Source organism: Rhinatrema bivittatum, chromosome 8 (genome assembly GCF_901001135.1).
Source record: "Rhinatrema bivittatum chromosome 8, aRhiBiv1.1, whole genome shotgun sequence".
Taxonomy (NCBI): domain Eukaryota; kingdom Metazoa; phylum Chordata; class Amphibia; order Gymnophiona; family Rhinatrematidae; genus Rhinatrema; species Rhinatrema bivittatum.
Window position 1 is genome coordinate 101,449,461 of NC_042622.1, and position 20,805 is coordinate 101,470,265.

General features: G+C 42.0%; 1 protein-coding gene across 2 annotated transcripts in view; it reads right to left on the minus strand.

The window, feature by feature from the left end:
* Positions 1-20,805, minus strand: part of TTLL11 (tubulin tyrosine ligase like 11) — a 505,614-nt gene that overhangs the window by 31,301 nt on the left and 453,508 nt on the right. The gene's annotated exons all lie outside the window — the stretch shown is intronic.

Genomic DNA, 20,805 nt, shown 5'->3' on the forward strand with positions numbered 1-20,805 from the left:
TTTTTTGTTGTTTTTTTTTTTTTAGAGTTTTCTAGTTGGCACTACAGCAGTGCATATAAATATAATATGCATATTTTAAGTAATATTTTTGCCTCAAAAGACTGTACTTTTGAATGTCTTTTTCATGTAAAATTTATTATAAATGTATAATTTGTATGTATTTGTAAAGGGTGTGGGAGTGTGGGTGTAATGTAGGTGCAAGGCTGTAAGTTTTGTCTAGGGCATCTAATAACCTTCCCTATCCATTGGTTCTAGAAAAGGCGCATGTCAATTTTTAAAAATATAGACTGCAGGAGGGAGCTGGGCTTTATTTGACAGTCCCGGGACAGAGACTGAATACATCTTGGGGGGGGGGGGGGGGGAGGAGTCTGCACAATATTTGTTCGCACAGGGCAGCAAAAAATGCTAGCACTGGCCCTATTGGTTATTTAGGAATCAGCTAGAAATCTTTTATTTTGCTTAAGCTTACGGTGGTTAATCATGTGCCTGTTTAGGTACATGTTGTTCAATCATATTTTGTGCTCTGAATTTTATTGTGTGTGGTTTGTTTTTAGCAAGTGTTTGATAGTTTTATGTTAAAAAGTGTAATCTGCTATGAACTACTACAGATAGGGTGACAAATATTCTAAATAAAATACAAAATTCCTTTTCTGTTTCCTAGAACAGCTGGTGCATGCTGTTAAACCTTGGAGGTGCAGATATTAAAAAAAAGCTGAGCTCCTAAATTTAGGCCTCTAAATTAGGTCCCTAAGTTAGGCACCTATTTTCAGTGGAATCTAGATGCCTAAGTTTTCATCTGACAATTCACATAAATTTAGGTCTATAAAAATTTGACCCCTAAATTTAGATCTGCTATTAGCCTAGATTTAAGATCCTAAATTAGGTGCCTAGTTCTGAAAAATCAATGGTAACTTCTAACTTTGTTTCCCTTTCCTAACTCTGCTCCCAAGGCCACCCACATTTAGGTCCCTAAATTTAGAGATCTAATGAAACTAGGAGCTTAAATTTAGGAATTTAGCCCTAGTAAATTTTCAAAAGGGCCAATTTAGGATCCTAATTCTAAAGGTTAGGAGCCTAAACTCTTTGAAAAATTGGCTTCATAGCTTTTACTTGGCAAGAAGAGTTTCCAGGAGAAGGGAAAGAAGGTAAAGTAATATTGGGACCTCGATAGCAGGACCGAAATCTCAAAATTTCACCAGTCAGATGAGTGTTGTAAGTTATTCTGTCCATTTGTGAATACAATATGTAGCGAGTTCATGCTTTTACAAATTTGGAGCAGTGAACTGGTATACTTTTAAAAGAAATCTTATGCATAAACATTTACAAATTACCGTATTTTTCGCTCCATAAGACGCACTTTTTTTACCCCCAAAGGTGGGGGGAAAATGTATGTGCGTCTTATGGAGCGAATATAAAAAAAAAAACAAACAAAAATCTAACAAACACCCCCCCCCCCCCGACTCCCCCAAGACCCTGCCGACTTAATTTCCTACAACCCCCCCCCCCCCCAAGACCTGACAAATTAATTTCCTGCAACCCCCCACCCTCCTGACCCCCCCAAGACCTGCCAAACGTCCCTGGTGGTCCAGCGGGGGTCCGGGAATGATCTCCTGGGCGTGGGCCGTCGGCTGCCAGTAAACAAAATGGCGCCGACGGCCCTATGCCCTCACTATGTCACTGAGACCGATCGCTGCTATTGGTCGGTCTCAGTGACATAGTGAGGGCATAGGGCCGTCGGCGCCATTTTGTTTACTGGCAGCCGACGGCCCTATGCCCTCACTATGTCACTGAGACCGACCAATAGCAGCGGTCGGTCTCAGTGACATAGTGAGGGCATAGGGCCGTCGGCGCCATTTTGTTTACTGGCAGCCGACGGCTCACGCCCAGGAGATCGTTCCCCGGACCGCTCCTGGACCCCCGCTGGACCACCAGGGACGTTTGGCAGGTCTTGGGGGGTCAGGAGGGTGGGGGGTTGCAGGAAATTAATTCGGCAGGTCTTGGGGGGGTCAGGGGGGTGGAGGTTGTTAATTTAAAGGGTTGGGATGGGGGGTTTGGGGGTTCCCACAGAAAGAAAAATTTTCTGATCTGGGGAGTGGACCGAAATGGCCCTCCCCAGACCCGAAAACAAAATGGGGAGAAAAAAAAAAACTATGCACTCCCCTAATTTGCTCCATAAGACACCCAGACGCAGAGCCGGTTTAGCACAATTTTTTTTTTTTTAATTTTCCCCCTCTGAATCCTAAGTGCGTCTTATGGTCAGGTGCGTCTTATGGAGCGAAAAATACGGTAGCTGGTATTTGGAAGGTCAGGATCAGTTTTTTCACTGGTTAGAATTTGAAAGAGATTCACCAAACAATGCAGGCTTATGCCAGTGAAAATAAAAACTACTACTGCAAATGCAAGGCTTCTTTTTCCTCTCAGCTCTCCTGATGAGAGAACACCCTAGCCCAGGGGTCAGGAACCTTTTTGGCTGAGAGAGCCATAAACGCCACATATTTTAAAATGTAATTCCATGAGAGCCATACAATATGTTTAAAACTAAATACAAGTAAATGTGTGCATTTTATGTAAGATCACACTTTTAAAGTACAATAAGTCTCTGAAAATATTACACCAGGCCTTAAGACACCAATACATCTCCTATTAGGAAAACTGACCAAGTCAGGCTGCTATAGAGTCCTACACTGAAACTACACGCCAGCAGAAAACCTCACCTGAATCACGTGCTGTCCCTCACCTAACATAGAATAAAGAGACCAAAACGCATAACAAGAAGCATGCAGAAAAAACTGAATTGGAAACTGCAACAAGCCAGAGTCTCTGTATGCAGTGTAACAAAGGAAAAAAGAAACATCACCCATCCTTATAAAACAAATCAAGAAATATAAAATCATCAGCAGTAAAACTGTACTAACAAAAAGAACATATTTTGAAACAGCTGATGAGTGGAATATCCAATAATTAAAAACTCATATAAAACATTTCCGATCGGCATCGGCCCGAAGAAAAGAAGACTGCAGCGCGGCTCGTAGGAAAATGAAGAGGATCAGCCGCGGCCGATGGGACTTCCGCCTCCGCGAGGGCTGAAAATGAAGAGGTTAGCGTGGGAGAAGGCTGCTGCTGCCGCGAGTTCCCGGGGTGGGGGAGAGAGAGAACTCGCGGCAGCAGCAGCCTTCTCCCAACGCTAACCTCTTCATTTTCAGCCCTCGCGGAGGCGGAGTCCCATCGGCCGCGGCTGATCCTCTTCATTTTCCTACGAGCCGCGCTGCAGTCTTCTTTTCTTCGGGCCGATGCCGATCGCACTAGCGTGGCCTCTTCTTGCCGCGCACGCACCCGATACTCTCCACTTCCTCTTCCGGGCCGCGGGGGGGGGGGGGGGGAGAAGAGAGCACGCCGGTGCCGCTGACTCCAGCTGTCCTGCCGCGTTCTGCCCGGGCTGACAGCATTTTAAGCCCGGGCGGAGGAGGACCGGGGAGCAGCTGGGTCAGCGGGAAAGTGTGGCGACTGTCTGCGAGCCAGAAGCAGCCCTCAAAAGAGCCATATCTGGCTCGCGAGCCATGGGTTCCCGACCCCTGCCCTAGCCCTTTTATTTCAGAGCTGCCAAGTAACCTATTTCCAGTAGGGAGTTGTTTTTTTTGTCCAATCCTGGTGTTAAAAATCTATCCTGATGCATGGTGGTATTTATCATCCCTGAAGATGCCCATTGACATCAGCGCTGAGGATACCAGAATACTTAAGGACTGGTCTAAAATCTCTCTATTAGAAGTGGATAACTTGGCAGCTCTGTTATGATTTCACCCAGGGCATAGGCAATATGCTAAACAGGGAATACAGAGGAATACCAGTCCGTGAGCATATTGCCAATGTTTGTATTATGTGCTGCCAACTGGCTCCTTTCTTTTCAGGACATGCTGATCCAGTCCTGGTTTTACTTCACGGCAAGCATGGACTCAAAGTCCTGCTTTTCTAATAGAAAAAGAAATCTGAATTATAATCCATGCATACCAGAGGTAAAAACCGGGACTGGATAAGCCTGTCCTGAAAAGAAAGGAGTCAGTTGTCAACCCTAGCTGAAATGTTCATGTATCTCAAAGTCCATTACATTCTTACAGTGTATTTCACTACAAAAGCACAGAAGACTTCATTTAAGTAACTCAAGAACTCAAGTCTAAACAAATGTATGCATATCTTTGAGAAGAAGACATCTCTCACTATCAATGTTTACTTCCAACTAAATGTAGCTTCCATTTTCTAAAAGGAATAGACATCCCTTATACAAAATACTGCTTGACATATACATAAAAGTATAATTCCATTATATTATTGTAGAATTGTTGGAATATTTCATAATAGTGCTATTTCTCTCATCGGAGTCTCACCGTCTTAGAAAAAACAATTCAAATGTATTTTATCTTACTCAGGGCCTGGTTTACCAAGGCATTTCTCCCATTCTGTGTCTGTGGGAAAATGCCTTGATGAATCAGTCCCTCCCTTTGATATAAAGCAGCCTGAAATGCCTGCATGTTAGACTGACAAAGTGTTTCTAATCTGGCTGTGTGGAAGAAAAGAACCCGATTTTGAAATTTACGATAAAATATATCACAAACAGGGCGGTGGAGCGCACTGTTAGCCCGCGTTTGGCCGTATGTTTTTGACGCACTATTTTTACCCCTTATACAGTAAGGGGTAGTAGCACGTTGAAAACGCACTGCCAAACCCTCTCCCCCCCCCCCCCACCCCCGAAACTAATAGCGCTTGCAACATGCAAATACATGTTGATGGGCCTATTAGTCATTCCTGCGCGATTCAGAAAGTAAAATGTGCAGCCAAGCCGCACATTTTACTTTCAGAAATTAACGCCTTCCCAAAGGCAGGCGTTAATTTCGGCCGGCACCGGGGAAGTGTACAGAGAAGCAGAAAAATCTGCTTTTCTGTACACCCTCCGACTTAATATCATAGCGATATTAAGTTGGAGGCCCCAAAAGTAAAAAAAAATTTTAAATTAAAAAAAAAATTTTTTTAAATCGGCCCGCGGCCATAAATTAAAAAAAAACAAACGTTTCCCATATTCTTCAAAGGTAAAAAGGCAGTTAAGAATCTTGCAGTGCTTTATTGTGGTGTTTGATAGGGGTAAGCTATATATGGCTTTGCAAGCATAAGTTTATTTAGATCAGCTTGGTTTTAGGCAAAACATTTGAAATTAAAATGATACTTTGAAACCTACACAAAAGAATTTAATTAAGACATTGGCTTTCTCACCCATTTTCAAACATAAGCTTTTTGGAACTGTAAAAATGTACAGCGTCATCTGTCAGCCCCCTCCCACTCCCACTGCCCCATCCCTGTACTAGTTTGTAATTGTAATATAACATATATATATATATATAATGAATTCACATGAAATATAGGTAAAGCACATTTGCCAATTATTTATATAAGAAATCTTAAAATATGTAATTATAAATCATGCAAAAGTCCACATAATAAGGGGGACAATTTTACATACAAAAAAGAAAAAAATTGCCGGGAACTCTCAATCCCATTTAACCAGGATTATTTTTATCTATCAAGAATCTGTCAAGATCTGCTGAAAGGAAATGACACACTTACATGGAAATTTCAAAGAAAAGGATGCTCCTAAATCTAACACCCTAGCCTTCATTAGCAGAAATTATTTCCTTCTTGACTGGGTTTCTCTAGAGACATCGGGAAAAATTTGAATTTTATGTCCACAAAAAATACTTTCCTTATATTTAAAGTATTTCTGAAAGTACACATCTCTATCAGAATCTAGTACAAAAGTAACTACAAAAGTAGCTCTTGTATTAATACCATCTGATTCAAATAAAGATGACATATTAGGACTTACTATTGGTGTTAATACTTCAAAAGACCCATCTAGCTGATTTCCCCCCCCTCTTTTTAACAGGTAAATAATATGAATTAGATTTTATTTATTTATTTATTTAAAATTTTTATATACCGGCATTCATGTTGCAAACACATCATGCCGGTTTACATATAACAGGGGTGTACAGTAAACAATTCAATAACCTATTTGTGTAGAAGGAAGCAGTTACAAATAACAAGGTAATAGAACTGGGAGGAGAGAAGAAAAGAAAGAGAATAACATTAGGTATAGGTATTTACATTAGTAATAACATTTTTACATGTGGAAGTGGTAGAATCTGGCTGAATAGAATTAATCGGTGTCCGGGAAAGCTTTTTTAAACAGCCAGGTCTTAAGTCTCTTCCTGAAGGTTGGGAGGCTGGGCTCTTATCATCCGAGAACTGGAGAACCTCCGTAGCATATTTTTTAAATAATTCAACTCCAGATAAGAGGTGAGTTATAGGAAAATGTAATAAACGCAAGTTTTTTTGAGCGAAGGCGGTTCTCCAAACTTTCAAATTTTTGATGAATAATCAAATTATCTTTTATGCTCAGGATTGAGGATGATTGCAATTTGGATATAATTCCATTTTGCAATTTCATTTCAGATTCTAGTCTTAGGGGGTCATTTTCCAAGCGGATCGCACGCGAAAAGTCCCTTATCGCGTGCGATACCAAGATCGGGCGGAGTTGGGGGCGGCATCAGCCCCGGAAGAGGAGGAGTCGGGGTGGCACCGGGGCTGATGCCGCAAAGACTTCGCCGACAGCGAAAGGTACGCTGCATTTTCGCTGCCAGTTTCGTGCTGAATAACTACACCTTTTATGGTGCAGTTATTTGGTGCGATGCTGGCAGTGATCGCACCGCGGAGGTGCGATCGCTGCCGGCTATCGCAGGACCGCCCCCCCGTTACTGCAGGATTCAAAGAGCCTGGCAGTATTAGTAAATCCAGCCCTATATGATCTAGTATCTAATTCACATAGCTTAAGGGAGGCTTTTTCAGTATATAAGGATAAATTACTTACTGAATTTGTTAAAGTATTTTCAGTTCTAGAAATAGCTCTCCAAATATCTCTAAGAGAGACTTCTATAGGTTCATCATTTACAATACTAGATGATGATCCTTCCTTTAAGAAATTTAAGGAAACCGGATCAGGAACTGGTACAATAACAGATGACAAAAGAGACCTATCTTCAGCAAAAGTTTTAACCACATCTATTTCTCCTCCAGTCAAGTACTCATTGGGTGCATGATTGGAATCTAAATCCCCCAAAACTTCCTGTGTGGTCATATTACTTAAATGCTTAGAAGTATTAAGAGAGTAATGAGATTTTCTTGTAACATACCAGAAGATTGGGGTTTGGGACGAGGAGATCGTGCTTCTGGGGATAAGGATATCCCTGCTAATTTTGTACTTGAATCATTCAATAATGAACGAGTCTTAAAAATATGTTTTCCCATTGGCTCTTGGACTAATAATGGTGTAGAGGCTGATGTAGAAGCAGACGTTAGAGCTTTAACTTTCCTTTTCCTTCCCATAACTTACTAAAGAGATCAGGGAAAAAAATGGCATAAGGGGTGCGCCCCTTTGGCGAGCCGCAGGACACCAAAATGAATAGTCCTCAGGGGTCCTCGTTGGGGCAAGGTGTCTCAGAAAGTGCTCGCAGATGACAGAAGCCTCCAGGTCCCAACAGAGACGAGAAGCAGACAAGGTCCCCCCCTAGTGTATATATAGATGATTTCATGCCTAGCTGACCCTGTACTGTTTAAAACCAGTGTAATTGCACTGCCTCTTTACTGACCTGATGAAGGGAACAGAGCTCTTGAAATCTAGTTACAGAGATACTGAGTTAGTCCAATAAAAAGGCTTCATAACTTGTTTGTTCGCTTTTATTTTTTGCATATTTAAGTAGCATGATATAATGTAGAGCTCACTAGTCATCTTTCAAACTACAAGGCATGGGCTAATATGTTCTGGTCTAACAATACACCATACATTTACACACAATTTTCATTTCAAAAAGGCCCTGCCTCACATCTTGCATTCTAAGAAACAAATAGAAACACAGAAATGACAGCAGAAGAAGATCAAACGGCCCAACCAGTCTGCCCAGCAAGCTTTGCACTTTTTTTTTTCTCATACTTATCTGTTTCTCTTGGCTCTTAGTAACCTTTTGGTTCTATTTCCCTTCCACCCCCACCATTAATGTAGAGAGCAGTGTTGGAACTGCATCTAAGTGAAATATCTAGCTTAGTTAGGGGTAGTAACCGCCGCAATAAGCAAGCTACACCCATGCTTATTTGTTTACCCAGACTATGTAATTCAGTCCTTGTTGGTTGTTGTCTGTATATAGATCCACTTTTCTTTATTCCCCCTGCCGTTGAAGCAGAGAACTATGCTGGATATGCGTGAAATATCGGTCTTTCTCCCCTGCCATTGAAGCAGAGAGCTATGCTGGATATGCGTGAAGTATCGGTCTTTCTCCCCTGTCGTTGAAGCAGAGAGCTATGCTGGATATGCATTGAAAGTGAAGTATCAGGCTTATTTGGTTTGGGGTAGTAACCGCCGTAACAAGCAAGCTACTCCCTGCTTTTTTGTGAATGCAAATCCTTTTTTCACATTTCCTCTTGCTGTTGAAGCTTAGAGCAATGTTGGACTCTTAGAGCAATGTTGGAGTCGCATTAACCATGTGCATGTTTATTGAATAAGGGTATTATCTCCAGGTAGTAGCCGTCATTCCCGCAAGCCACCCACTCTTCATTCTTGTCCTCTAGACTTTATGGATCCACAGTGTTTATCCTACGCTCCTTTGAAGTCCTCCGGAAGGGCATTCCAGGCATCCACCACCCTCTCCGTGAAGAAATACTTCCTGACATTGGTTCTGAGTCTTCCTCCCTGGAGCTTCAAATCGTGACCTCTGGTTCTGTTGATTTTTTTCCAACGGAAAAGGTTTGTCATTATCTTTGGGTCATTAAAACCTTTCAAGAATCTGAAAGTCTGTATCATATCACCTCTGCTCCTCCTTTCCTCCAGGGTGTACATATTTAGATTCTTCAATCTCTCCTCATAAGTCATTTGATGAAGACCCTCTACCTTTTTGGTCGCCCTTCTCTGGACCGCCTCCATCTTGTCTCTGTCTCTTTGGAGATACGGTCTCCAGAACTGAACACAGTACTCCAGGTGAGGCCTCACCAAGGACCTGTACAACGGGATAATCTCTTCCCTTTTCTTACTCGATATTCCTCTCTCTATGCAGCCCAGCATTCTTCTGGCTTTAGCTATCGCCTTGTCACATTGTTTCGCCAACTTCAGATCATTAGACACTATCACCCCAAGGTCTCTCTCCTACTCCATGCACATCAGCCTTTCTCCCCCCATCGAATACAGTTCATTCGGATTTCCACTCCCCATATGCATGACTCTGCACTTCTTGGCATTGAATCTCAGCTGCCATATCTTCGACCACTCTTCCATCTTCCTTAAATCCCATCTCATTCTCTCCACTCCTTCCGGTGTGTCCACTCTGTTACAGATCTTAGTGTCATCCGCAAAAAGACAAACCTTACCTTCTATCCCGTCTGAAATGTCGCTCACAAAGATATTGAACAGGACCGGTCCCAACACCGATCCTTGTGGTACACTGCTTAAAACCGCTCTCTCTTCAGAGAGAGTTCCATTTACCATCACACATTGTCTTCTGTCCGTCAACCAGTTTGCAATCCAGGCCACCATCTCGGCACTCACTCCTAAGCTTCTCATTTTATTCCCCAGTCTCCTATGCAGGACCGTATCAAAAGCTTTGCTGAAGTCCAAGTAGAAGACATTGAGCGCTCTTCCTTGATCCAATTCCTTGATTACTCAGTCAAAAAAGTCAATCAGGTTTGTCTGACAGGATCTTCCCCTGGTGAATCCATGCTGCCTCTGGTCCAGCAATTCTCCCGACTGTAGATAGTTCACTATTCTCTCTTTCAACAGTGACTCCATTACTTAAATCCTCTTAACTAAGCCATGTCCATTGGCTAATAGCACATATCGGATGAAGTCCATGATATCTTCCTAAATCTCATACAAAATACATCCTGCCTGCAGCTTTTGATTAATTCTTGGCCCTCCTCCCCCAACTCTTTTATATAAGGAACTCATTCTGTATTTTAATTTAGTACCTAATCTCATTTTAAATTGGGCTCTGTACTGTACAATAATAGAATTCTATAATTATTACTGCAGCAAAAAAAAGAAAGAAAGAAAGAAAGAAAGAAAAATACACCTAGCAACTCTGAAATTTCACAGATAAAGAAATTTAATGAGTGTTAGAAAAGTTGATGTGAACAGAAGATAAAATGAGATAATTATAGACAACAATCTGCCTTAGTCAAACTAGAAAAATCTCTCCAGTCAGGCACCATGCCTTCATTTGCAAAATATATTTGGCTTACTATCAACAGGTACAGTGGCCAATTAATAATAAATTCTTCCAAAAGGTCATACAATTTTATATTTTATCAGCACAAACAAAACTATTATTCATTTATAGGACTGTACTGGAACAAGCCACTATGAAATTTACAGTACTTGCCACATGGAACCTACAGTAGTGATATGCTTGCATGAAAGAGTTTACCTTTTCGGACAGATAATCCCCTCGCCCATGCTCTCTCTCCCCCTTGAATCCTTCCAATGCTAAACGTCCCATTGCTCATTGTGGTTTTCTCCCTTAACTCTCTCCCTTTTCCCCCCTATCGGCTCGTTTCCCCGAGGCTTAGGCCTCGTTCCCATTCTTATTATTATTAAAGTTACTCATTTTAATATTATGTTATATCTACCACATTATATGATAGTGTATTCTCTTATGTTGCTAAAGTTTTGCACATATCTGTTTTATTTTCCCCGCACGTTCTTGGTTCCTATGTTTCATTGTATACGCCTTCCAGCGACAGTTTTCAGTTCCATGTAAACCGGTGCGATATGTATCCTGTACAGGAGCATCGGTATAGAAAAGTTAAAAATAAATAAATAAATACCTAACCTGCTACATTGTATTCTACATTGCATTAAATGGAAGTCTCATAAGGTAGTGATTCTCTACAGAGTCCTAGGAACTCATTCTGCCAGTTTGATTTTCAAGATATCCACAACGAATATGAGATACATTTGTATATATTTAAAACAGTGCATGTAAATCTCTCTCATGAACATTTATTTTGGATATCCTGAAACTCTGATTGGCTAGATGAGTCCCAAGGACTGGTTTGAGATCCAGTGCCATGAGGGGTCTTTTTAATTGCTTTAAACATTTAAAAAAATGCAAATTAGCCCTATCACAATATTTTCTCCAAGGACAAGCAGGAACAAACAGCCAAACAAGTGGGTGATTTCATCTGGCAGCGCAGGTGCAGAAAAATGCTCTTTCTAGCTCTAGCAGATTAAAAAATCTGAGCATGCTTGGAAGTTCCTGTGCTGCTGCCACCACATAAGACCCCACAGTTTTCTTTTGTCCGCCGATGCACTGTGACTTTTTTGCCTTTCTGATCGCTACTACTGCATTTTGTTTTTAAACTAGGTTTCTTACTATTCCAATCTTCAATTTTTCATTTCTTTCATTTTATTTTATTTAAAAGAAAAATGAAATAATTTTGGTTTACTTCTCTTTTTCCAATTGCGGTGAAATGTTGCCTCATGTGATTAAATACAGACCCATGAAGTTAAGACATGCACTCTCCTCTGCTTCAGGTAAAGACTGCTTCTTTTCAAAAAGGCCAGAATGTAAAAGGTCAGCATCAAAGAGAAAGGAGAGAAACATTTTCTCCTTGAACAAAACTTCTATAAAGAGTAAACATGATGCTGCAATGCTGAGAAATAAAGATCACTGCACCAATAGAACACATAAGCTATTGCAGCCATATTTGCAGAAGTATAGCACTGATGAGTTGATGCGGAAGCTGTCCTCAGTGCCACATTTGTTGGAGCCAGGTAATTCAGTGCCGTGTTGAGCAACGACACAAAAAGGATCAGTGCTGAATATTCAACGAGGAGTGGAAAGACCTCTACACCACATCATGGAAAGCCCTTCCAAAGCAATCAATGCCTCCATTACCTCAGAAATGTATTAAAAAAATATGAAAGGATTTCGTTAAATCCTATATATTGGATGTAACTAAACCATCCACTTCTAGAGAGGACACCACTCTTCCAGTTCTAGAGAATTTTGCTTCAGAATTTCAATGACATCTCCAATCACTCCATCCATACCAAAAGAATATTCTACGAGAATCAGAGTCTGTGGCTTCAAGACAAAGCTCTACAGCAAAAGGATTCCCCTACTGTTATCCAGGATTATGAATGCTCGTCTATTCAGACAATTCAGACCCTCTTCATTTACTGGAACTTTCTCTTGATTTAGTACTGGATATATCATCAGAGCCTCACAGGACAAATACCCATTCTGAGGATATGATGTATGCAAGTACTCTTGCAGAAAATGTTACAAATTGTTCATTTTCAGCTTGAAAAGTCAATTGAACATGAAGAAGATTTCCAAGGACTTCTGAAATTTATACAATCTTTAAAAATAAATAAAGGCAGTTTGTGTACATAAGGCTTTTCAGGATCTGCAGACTTGGATTTGGAAAAATCTGCTCAAAGTAATTCTAATAGCAAAGAAGTTAGGCAGAAAGAATAAGGTACAATAGTATCTAGGCCAACGGAAAATTCAACTCCCATATGACTACATTGGGGTTGAGTCAGCAATGAGGAAAGCTAAAAAAAATCTAAGGCTTTTTCATTTGTTTCACTTTTGAAAGATTCTAGGCTTATGGATACCATTGGAAAGGAACAATTTCATATGGTCATGCTTTAGTCATGAATAGCAGCCCATCAGCTACAAATGGTCCAGTATCTATATATCAGTCTACAAAACTAAAAGATACTGCTCACTCCTTAGATCTAGAGAGGAACAAGATAAATTATTACCACTTTTAAATAAAGCCGATGAATATGCAAAGGACATAGCTAGATCAGTGCATGATGCTTTTGATACCTCATCAAGATTTTCCGCTATGGGAGGATGTCCATGATAGAAAAGCGGATCTTCTATGATCTAGAGATCATTTATTTGGCAAGAAGATGAAAGAAGCTGTGAATATCAAGGAATACCACACTGCTTTGTATTCTATGACATCAGCATTTGCTGATCAACCAATACAGAGATGATACCACCAGTACCCATTCAAAGGCTTTATAGTTACCATAGCAGAAGAACATATTTCCCATATTTTATTATAAACAAAGACCATACTCAAAGCAACAATATCAGCTACAGCAACAGCTGCAAGAGTCTTGGCTGCGAAACGGTGAGAGGATTCTACCAAAACAACTGAATCAGTTATCTCAAAGGCCATGCATACTAGGAAGCCCTCACCTAAGATGGCTGACAGACTAAGCAACAATGCAAGGGTGGAACCTAAGAGTAACAACTTCAAAGGTCTACCAGTACAACAAAAGGGGTATAATGGCCCATACTCATACCAAAAGCAGGTTCAAAATACCTGCCTATTATCTTGTTCATACGAGCACCATAACCTGTACAGAATGAAAGTGGTTTATTTATTGAATAGATTGCCTTGTTGACGTTGCACATCCATGTATTTTATAGCACAGCTGCAATGTGTCAATTACAGTATTAACACTTCAACATAAGTGGCTGACACTATTTGAACATGCCCCGCTGAAAATGGCACACTTACATCATAACCTTAGCACCGGCTATTATGCAATTAGCCACATGATCATTAGCCTTCCATACCTGTGCATCCAGGTCAAGATCCAGAGACTGGCCCTAGTGCTACCCTAAAAATGTTTTTGTTTTTTTTTTGTCATAGATGGTGATTCTACCAAAGCTGTCAATGCCCTTATTAAATATGGCTGCTTGCATATCCTGCATGACTTTTTTTTTGTATCATTCCCATTAGTCAAGTACAGTTTTTTGGTTTTTTTTAATTCATATTCTAGCAAATACCTGAAAACCATCAGACCAATGCAATCATGCAATAGATGCTCCCTGTGGTGGGAAGCACAGAATTCCAACCTCCAAAATGACTGCCTAGGTCCACCGCCAATCTCTCAAAAGGGGCCCATGCAAGAATGCCTGCTATCACCTAGATGAAAGAGCTCTCTCTCCACTTCAAATGGCCAAGAGAAACTGCAGTCCACACACGTGTCCCTCTCAAAGATGGTTGCTACTATTCTTTTTGCATGCTCTTCCTGTGATGGCTACCACAATTCTCTTGAGATGCCCTTCCAAAGATGGCCACTGTCACCTCCTATCAAATGCCCCATGCAAAGATGGCCACTACTATTCACATCAATAGCCCGTGGCCAAATTGGCTACGCCCATCAAAACATACTGCCCACAATGACTGATGCCATAACCAGCAAGCAACATATAATCATATCCAATTGCACTGTGTCAGCCCCATATGTCTCGCCATTCTGGAAGAGAGAGAGGGAGCTGGTCCACAGACTTCTCTATGACCATTAGTAATTTGCATACAGGCTCTGAACAAGTTTTGTTGGAGGTAGCGGAATATAAAAAAACAAATAACTAACCTGGCTACCCATGAAGGATTGTTGCATCTGTGCAGCTGGCTGCTCGACCAAAGCCTATGAGAACCATTGCTTGTGAAGGGCTAGCACCAATATCCAGATTAGGGGGTGGGGAGAAACATAGAAACGACGGCAGAAGAAGACCAAATGGCCCATCCAGTCTGCCCAGCAAGCCTTCGCACTCTTTTTTTTTTTTTTTCCCTCTCATACTTATCTGTTACTCTTGGCCCTTAGTAACCTTTTGGCTCGGTATCCCTTCCACCCCCGCCATAATGCAGAGTAGTGTTGGAACTGCATCCAAGTGAATATCTAGTTTAACTAGTCAGGGATAGCAACCGCTGCAATAAGCAAGCCACACCCACACCTGTTTACCCAGTCCATGTGATTCAGTCCTTGTTGGTTGCTGTCTATATATAGATCCACTTTTCTTCATTCCCCCTGCCATTGAAGCAGAGAGCTATGCTGGATATGTGTGAAGTATCAAACTTTCTCCCCTGCTGTTGAAGCAGAGAGCTGTACTGGATATGCGTGAAGTATCAGACTTTCTCCCTTGCCATTGAAGCAGAGTGCTAACTTGTATTGAAAGTGAAGTATCAGACTTTCTCCCCTGCTGTTGAAGCAGAGAGTGTGCTGGATTGGCATTGGAAGTGAAGTATCAGGCTTATTTGGTTAGGAGTAGTAACCACCGTAACCAGCAAGCCACCCCCCTCATTTTTTGTGAATGGAAATCCTTTTTTTTTCCCCCACATTATCTCTTGCCGTTGAAGCTTAGAGCAATGTTGGAGTCGCATTAACTGTGTGTATGTTTATTGAATAAGGGTATTATCTCCGGGTAATAGCCATCATTGGTATTATCTCCAGGAAGTAGCCGTCATTCCCGCGAGCCACCCACTCTTCATACACATCCTCTAGACTTTATAGATCCACAGTGTTTATCCCATGCCCCTTTGAAGTCCTTCACAGTTCTGGTCTTCACCACTTCCTTCAGAAGGGCATTCCAAACATCCACCACCCTCTCCGTGAAGAAATACTTCCTGATATTGGTTCTGAATCTTCCTCCCTGGAGCTTTAAATCGTGACTCCTGGTTCTGCTGATTTTTTCCAACGGAAAAGGTTTGTTGTTATCTTTGGGTCATTAAAACCTTTCAAGTATCTGAAAGTCTGTATCATATCACCTCTGCTCCTCCTTTCCTCCAGGGTGTACATATTTAGATTCTTCAATCTCTCCTCAAAAGACATTTGATGAAGACCCTCCACCTTTTTGCTCGCCCTTCTCTGTAAAGCCTCCATCCTGTCTCTGCCCCTTTATAGATACGGTCTCCAGAACTGAGCACAGTACTCCAGGTGAGGCCTCACCAAGGACCTGTACAAGGGGATAATCACTTCCCTTTTCTTACTTAATATTCCTCTCTCTATGCAGCCCAGCATTCTTCTGGCTTTAGCTATCGCCTTGTCACAGACAGAGAACCACTTCTATCTCTGCCCCAGCACCATTTTCTTAGGCTCCGGGTGCATGACAACAGTGACTCCCCCATACAACCTGGAATTCCAGCAGTATAAATACCCATAGTATGATGCAGACTCACACCAACAAACCTGCCCCCCTCCTTTTTTTTTTCAAAGGCAACTTAACAGCACTCTGCAAGGGGTGGCATAGTCTACTAGCTCAACCCAGAATCATCAGCCTGCCACCCATGCATGTGCCCTCCCCATGACACAGGGGTTAAAACATTGCTAGAAAATGTCCCCAATAGAACTGAGTTCCAGGCTGGAGGATTTCTGGCTGCAGCTAGCTGCTCCAGTGCTGCTCCCTGGGTGTCTGCCTTCTTTTGGGGGCAGCCATGTGTAAACATCCTCTCTAACTTTCCTCATCCCATGGCCCAGCTGGGTGGAGAGAGGGGAGATGGCCCTGCAACTGTAGGCTCCTAAGGCGATCAGCTGAGCTGGCACAGGTGGCCTTGATCAGAGCAGAGACAGCAACCCAATGCATAGATGGAAAGAAAGGTACTTTTCTTTCTAAATTACCAAACAGATGACAGACTGCCTGCACCGTTGGAGGGACCAGGACAAAGTGGCACAGACTGAATGAAGGTATGCTCTTCAAAAAGCCGCAAAAAAGAAGAGGCAGATGGGCGGGTCAGCCCACCCATATTGTGGCTGCTGGTCTACTCCCCAACCTCTGCCTTCTCTCCCTGAGCCACACTCTTGGGACCCAGAGGTAGAGCACCACCCCAGTTATGGCCTTCCCACTCCTATATGAGGATGTTTTGACTCCTTTCTCCTTCACCTAGAAAAGAGCAACTGGCTTACAACAATGGATTTGAAGCATGCTTATCTCCATGTTCCTATTCACAACACTCACAGGAAATTTCTTTGATTTATTCTAGTGGTACAATATTACCAGTATAGAGTTCTGCCTTTCAGTCTGGTAGTAGCTTCCAGAGTATTCACAAAGTGCGTAGCAGTAGTGGTCGCATACCTCAGGAAAAACAGCATTCTAGTGTTTCTTTATTTAAATGATTGGGCATGGACAACATCGTAGTGGACTCACTCAGCAGACACCTTCAACCTCATGAATGGTTTATTTATCTAACTGGACTTGAAAATCTCTTTCAGAATGGGAAACACCCCTCACAGACCTCTTTTTGTATCACAGTATCACAAAATACCTATCTACTGCTCAAAGAGACCAGTGATAAATGCCTAAGCTCAGGATGTATTTCTAATTCCATGGAGTAAGGCTCTCGTATGCTTTTTCACCAGTCCACTAATTTCAAGGACTAGTAAAATTAGGAAATGACTCAGGGCAAATGATATTCATAGCTCTTTTTCAGCCATATCAGATTTGGTTCTCGCCTACCTGATTCCTTACAGTTTCCATGGCTAAAAAGATTAGCAATAGCACTGCCAGTTCACCTTCCCATCTTTCCAAGTTTCACATAGTTTCAAGATTCTCTCCTTCATCCAAAACTCTAATCTCTGACTCTCTTGCATGGCTATTGAGAGCAAGGCAGTTATGGCCTTGCTGTTTTTTTAAAAAGTGAAACAGATTACCTGAACGTAATCCTCCTTGATGTATCATGAAAGGTGGAACATAAATAAATTTTAGCAGCAAGAAAACCAGCTACCAGACATTGAATAATTTTATTTATTTATTTATTTAAATTCTTTTGATATACCGATGCTCAAGAACCAAGTCTTATCGTACCGGTTTACAATGAACTCGGGGGTAAACCAGTTAACACTGAAAGCGAATAAGATAATACCCTTATTCAATAAACATACACACAGTTAATGCGACTCCAACATTGCTCTAAGCTTCAACGGCAAGAGGTAATGTGGGGAAAAATCCAGGTTTGGGCTGGATTTCTTGGGTTTCTTTAAGAGCACGAGCTTGAAGTTGCTGCTGTTGCTGAGCAGGAAGAGGTGGGAGCTGGCATCTTTGAAAAGGCCAGAAGGAGCGTCTGGAAGTATAGCCTCTTAAAAGTATAGAAGAAGCATCTTGAAAAAATGAGTTCTTCAGGCCCTGTCAAGAAGGATAGCTGCTGATTCCCCTGGAGTGTCCAAAATTTAAAGGAGTCCAAAAACCTCTGGCCAAGGATTTTAATCCTTGCGCACATTCACTCTAAATATTTTTCCAAATTAATCTAAAACCTTTGAATAATAAAGATCTTCTGGATGAGTGGAATGCAGTAGAGGCTCCAGTAGCAGGTCAGAGGGTATTCCCGCTAATCCTTCCTCAGAACCCAAGGGTGTGAGAACCCTAATACAGGATCTGAATGATGAAGATGGTGAATCAGGGGGTCCCTCAGTTGCCTCAAAGAGGAATAGCCCTGGTGGACAACCTTTGAATGGCTAGACTCTGTTGCCAAGTGAATGTGATAAAGAACCACTTCCTAGTGGGGATTCTGATAGTGTATTCACCCGAATTGGGAATACTGGGATTCTATCCTGTGGAAGTGGGCTAGCAAAACTGGAGAGGCGAGGATAGAGAGTAGTTTCTCTATTTAAAAATCCTTGGCGCATTAAATGTGGGGGCCATCAGTCTGCAATTATAACAGTTTGCCTGGTCATGGTCCAGTCCCAAGCAACAGTAGCATAGTTCATGACCATCTGCAATGGACATTACCTTGCCACAAATGCAGTTCTTAAATCCACTTACTGTTGGCTTCTTTTTGCCAGCCATCTTGAAGAGGCAAGCAATAAACTTTTTTTTTTGTTTTTAACTAGCACTGAAAAGTGCTATTGGGGGTGCTGCTGACACAGCAAGGCAACTGAGAAGAGAAATAAATGATCAGACAAAAAAAATGACTGAGGCAACACTCATGTGGAAATTCCCACACATGCTCAGTTTAGCTAAAAGCTCTAACTAGGAGAGAAAAGTCTGTTTGGTGCCGCTGGATGATGTCACCCACGTCATGGCTAATTCAGCCCTGTTTATTGATGGAAAAAATGTTGGAAGTATGACGGACTGATTAAGATGGAAGTTCAACATCACCAAATGCAGAAACTTAGGGTGTGTGTGCAGAATCATCTCCCTGTCATGAAAAAAATTGTGTGTAAGGTGGATAAGTTACCAGAGCCTGGAGCTCCCTAATTCCGTGCACCAAAATCACTGCCACAAAAAATACAACGTTTTGGGTCAGATACTTCAGCTCATAGGAGTCAACTGGCTCTAAGGGAGCTTTCATCAGCTTGGCCAGTACCACATGGAGGTTCCAAGACACAGCGGGAGGATTAATGGGAGACTTGACATGAAGCAAGTCCCACATGAATTAAACAATCAAAGTCTGTACAGAGATAGGTGCAATTACACTAAGATGAATTCTTACTGAGTTGGTCTTAAGAGCAGTCTTAGACAGAAGTAAAAGATAATCAAGACATTTTTGTTTGGAACAGAAGAAAGGATCTAGGGACTTTTACTCATACCAAAAAGTAAACCTCTTCCATTTCAGTTCATAGGACTCCCTCGTGGCATCTTCCTTGAAGAAAGATCAGAGACAATTCTTCTGAAAAATCTAGAGGTTGTAAGGTTATTCTTTCAACATCCAGAGACCTGATGTTGGGATGGCGCAACAGCCCCTGATTCTGAATGATGAGAGTTGGGGAATGCCTCAGCCTGACTGGATCTCTAATGGACATCTCCTGCAGGAGTGGGAACCAAATTTCTCATAGCACCCTTGTGACCAAGATAATCATAGTCCTTGATCTTTTCTGAGCTTCAACAAGGTTTTTGTGATGAGTGGAACCAAAGGATACACATACAGAAAGCAATTGCGGGCAATTGAGGGCTAGTTTGCCTTGATTTCCTTTCTTAAACCAGAAGAGCTGTACTTTCCTATTCTGAGGAGATATAAGAAGATCTACCACGGGTGTATCCCACTTGAGGAATATCTGGTTTACTATCCCTGAACCAGAGATCATTTGCAGGGTTCCATGATCTGATACAAATGCCTACAAGAACATTTTCCTTTCCTGCCAGATACGTGGCCCTGAGGACCATCCTTTGGAGATGTTCCAGTCCTACATATGGACAGTCTCCTCACACAGTAGGTACAAGAATTATTTTTGTTGGCCAACCAATCTCTGGAAAACCTCACAGCATTCTGAACTGCCCATACTTCCTGGAAGGTTATCTGATGAAGCTTTTCCTGACCAGACCAAAGTCGCTAGGTACAAAGCATCTCCACATGGGCTCCCTATATCAAGTCGGATGCATCCATGGTTTGGACAATTTGAACTGAAGGAATTTGGAGGGGTATACTTCTGATCAGATTTAATTAAATCCACCACCAAGACAGGAAGCCCTTGAATAGCCGAGCGATGTGGATACTACTTCAAAGATCTTGAATGGCTTGAATCCTCTGTAAATGGAGGGTCCTTTTGACTCCTCTCATGTAGAGAATATCATCCATTGTTTAGGCCCAGCAACCTTAACATGTCCCATGCTAATACTTGCTGACTCTTTTTATGTTGTTTATTATTTCTTGATTAATCACAATTAATTACAGTTGTAAAGCAAATCAAAGTACCTGCTGACTCTCCTGAATCCTCTCGACTGCAGACTTCAAGGAGATAGCCCTTTGATGTGGGAGAGCTAGTAGTGTTCGTATAAACTCCAACTGAGATGACAGGTTCAAGTGGGACACGGAGTAGTTGATGACAAACCTGGATGGTTCTGCACACTGATTGTTGCGGTTCTGGCCGCGAGTGTCGCGACCAGACCCTTACCTCCGTGCTTCTGGACCTACTCCCTCTTCTGGAGGCCTGGTTTGCACCCTGTTTGGTGGCGTCCCCGCGGGGGCTGCGCCGCC